Consider the following 3,981-nt stretch of genomic DNA (forward strand, 5'->3'; position numbering starts at 1 on the left):
AACAATGTGGGGCATGGTTTGAACTTGTCCACAAGGGCATTTGTTATCATTTGTTGTCATTACAAAGTCCCCATTGGTATAAGTTTGAGGCACAGTGACCCTGTCCAGTTCAAAAACAGTTGAGAAATGTCTAATCAGCATGGACAGTTAAATCCTGGTTGACTGACTGTAGGGACAAAGATGATGGTCCTTGTGCTGACCATTTGTGCCATCAAGTAATGAAGGACAAGTCAGAGGGTTTTTGAAAGGGTGGACTATATTGGATGTCTTGAGAACAGTCAAACTATTAGTGGGTGGAATATGTTCCAATGCACTGCCAGCATGGGAGTATCAAGGAGTCTGGCTAGTAAGTTTACTACAACATTCGTGTGGTCTTTCTCACAAAAAGGATAGCTATCTGAAAGTAAGCATAGTGATACCAGGGTCTTTTACACATTGTACCAAGCAGCAGAATCAGGTAACATTTCATGCTATCTCTAATCCTGGCATAATGAATGCTTCTGTGAATGCTCCTAGGTACAATTAAGGTAAACTAAGTCAGGGCTCTTCTTATGAACTCCATCTGTTCCTTTGCTTCTCTCTTCAGACAGCAGAAACTTGCCCTAAGTAAGACAACTGAAATCTAATGTTAATTAGTTCACTTGCAGGAACAGTTCTTGTGAATTTAATGGGACTGCGTGCATGAGTAAAGATTCATAAGTATTCATAGGGTTAGGTCCTAAATAAGGAGCTTAGAACCTAAATAGGAATTTGCATCTAATTTGCATCTAGGAATTGGCAAACACTTACTGCTGGACATGGGTGCTTGCTATCATGAACAGGCTCACTTATAGTTATTATTTTTCTCCATCCCTGAATGGACAACATGAACATAATTCTCCCATTGGATAAATACTAGGTAAGGAGTGTGAATACAGTTCAGAGGCATCTTTAAAAAGAGACAAAAATAAAATTAGGTAGATTACAATGCCTATACAGATATGATTAAAGTCTTAATGCAAGTCATGTACCAGATAATGAATTATTTTAATTTTTTTATCTAATGTGCACACTTAAGGTGAAATGTTTCCTCATAATTAGCTTCAGCATAATTATACCACAATGAGTTTGGCCAAAATCTTGCTGAATTTCTTTAAAGACCAAAATCTGAAACTGGCTGCTTCTTTTTCTGGGCCATAATATTTCTGTATTTAGCTGCCTCTTTTCAAGTTTACTTTCCCCATATAGAGAAGTACTAGGATCCACAGATTGATATTACCAAAAATGTGACATCTTTGTGCTGGCTTCTAAGCAAGTGCTCACCCCCTTATAACCCAAGGTGGAAACTGTTCTGATTTCCACATGGCCATAGAAGTTTGTTAGACTAAATGGCTGACATGGGAATATCAGAGTAATAGTAGGACAATTGAAAATTCTTTTAATAAAATATTATATTGCCTGGTTTAGAAGAAATCCCAAATCTATGCTAAAATATAGCATTGATGCATGATTGACTAAGGCCTCCTCAGCAGGAAACTGGACATACATATAATTCACAGCACACTGAATTATCAAAGAAACTTCTGCCCATAGAAAAAAATTACAATGCTGCCAGTGTGTGATTTCTTCAGATTCTATTAGCTGCTGTAATTTTTCTGTGGTTAAAATCCAATCTGAATGTGTTCATCTGGCCCCTGGGCAGTTAGTTCTGTTAACAGCTTCCATATCCAATAATATTGCAGTTTCCTTCATTTTTATTGCCTCCACAAATCTTCCCAGGAGATATCTAAGCAACAGATTTATCTCTTCTTAATTTAAATATATCCTAGGTTATTCTCTTTTGAAATCCTTAAAGACAGGAAAGGCTGAATGGAAGAACAATTGAAGGACCACAGTCATTGAATTGTTAAAATATTCTATGCAATCTTTTATTCTGCCTTATGAAGCAACTGTGGCAGTGATCTAAATTAAGGATGAACTGAATCAACTGTGACCAACCGTAATGGGCATTTTATTTCTGATTTGTTTCAATACATTTTACATCTTTTCTATTTATTCATTAGCACACCTTTAATAACCAAAAAACTAGAATGCAGAAAGGATAAGTAGTGCAAAATACTAAAGTAACTTGAATTTGTAAACTCAGGAGATCAAAAGCAGATAGAGTTCCATCACTCATCAGTAAGACTTGCACTTATTGGCTGGCATTAAATCACCTGATATTAGAAGAAAGGTAGTGAGCCAAAAAGAAAGATTGCAACAAATTGAAGACCCCAGGCATCCACTCTATGATCACACAGAGGTAACTAAATGGCTTAAAACACAAAAGAGTTTGTGACCAGTGTTGTACTGTTGGACATGACGGCTAACAGAGCATAAATGAGGCTATGGAAAGAAAGATTATGCACAATAAGTCAGGGCTGGCTTGTCCTATCCTGAGGAACCTGTGGCCACAGGGAGCCCCGTAGCCAAGGGGCCCCACAGAGCCAGGTGGAAAGGCCATGGCCCCTCCCGCATTTGGTGGTGGCTGCTGCATTTGCAGTGTAGCCCATTCACCCGCCTGGTGGGTTGGATATTTGTTTAACTGTTTCGGCTGGAAACTCTGGCTGCCACCCCTCCTCCCATGTCCAGTGTGCTGAGACATTTATTTACTGGCATAAATGCCATGGGATGGGAAAGGGGGCCCCGCATCCTGCTACGGTCATCTCTGCCAATGGATCAGGGGGCCCCAAAATTATATCTTGCAGGGGCCCCCAAAAAACTTTGAGCTAGCCCTGCAATCAGACGTTCTGAACTGGACTTGGAACTCTAGGAGGACCTTCTGAAAGGGACTGATCTAGACTGGCCGATATGGTGGTGCCTGAATCATCTGCACATGCAAACTCGAAGATGAAAAACAAACATGAGCAAATGGGGCTACTCTAATGACACAAATATATGTGAGTGTAGTGAAGTGCAGACTATGGAGCACCTGCTTGTTAACCAATTCCTTCGTGAGGCCTATATGATGGAGGACCTCACTGCAGCAATGGAAAGAGTCATCGCTTATGCATAGTTCTGGAGAAAAACATCTAGATTATGACAAAGACATAAGAAGAAGTATGACCTAGAACAGTGATGCTCAAACTTCTGGCTATGTGGGCAAGATGATTGGTAGTGAGCCAGTCTGCAGGCTGAATCCTGCAGGTAGGGACAGTCCATGGGCACAGCAATGGTCTGTATGTTTGATCTGAAGTGCTGGCCCAATCCCACACACCAGCCTGAGCCCCCTGCATCACAAATGGCTGTGTGCCAACCTGACCTTCTGTGCTGGATCTAGCCACATGTAGAGTTGTCATCTGGCTCAGGTTTAGAAATTTGGCTGCAGGGGAGTGGAAATTAACACTGACACTGCTCTTCAGCTGCAAAATTTCCAGACCTATGGGGAACCCCACAGGCCACATGACATGGCCTCAACGGCACCACTGAGTTAGAATCTTCTAAGAATGCAGATAGATCCATGAAATACTGAAAACAAATTTTTCACACCCATATGAATTTCTGTGCTGCTGCATTGTCTAGAACTCTAGGTTTCTAGGGGAGGATAGATATGTTTTAACATATAAAGGAATAGATTTGAAATTATGTTGCTGTTTCTTCTTAATGGGCACATCTACATGTGATGCTACATCACCTTAGCGACATAGCATTGATATATTGATCCTTAGCATTGATTGATCCTTAGCATTGATCATCACCTTAGCGACATAGCATTGATATATTGATCCTTAGCATTGATTGATCCTTAGCATTGATCATCACCTTAGCGACATAGCATTGATATATTGATCCTTAGCATTGATCATATTGTTCCTTAAGTTATTTCACATTTTTTATTTATTTGTTTGTTTGTTAATGTGTTTGTTTGTTTGTTTTTATCTGGCCAATACTTTTAATTCAGAGTCTGATTGGTAATATTCAATACTCACGGCCCAAAGGGTGTCCATCCCGACAAGAAGCAAG

This window comes from Gavialis gangeticus, unplaced genomic scaffold, assembly GCF_001723915.1.
Source record: "Gavialis gangeticus isolate Ggan-Ray unplaced genomic scaffold, GavGan_comp1, whole genome shotgun sequence".
Taxonomy (NCBI): domain Eukaryota; kingdom Metazoa; phylum Chordata; order Crocodylia; family Gavialidae; genus Gavialis; species Gavialis gangeticus.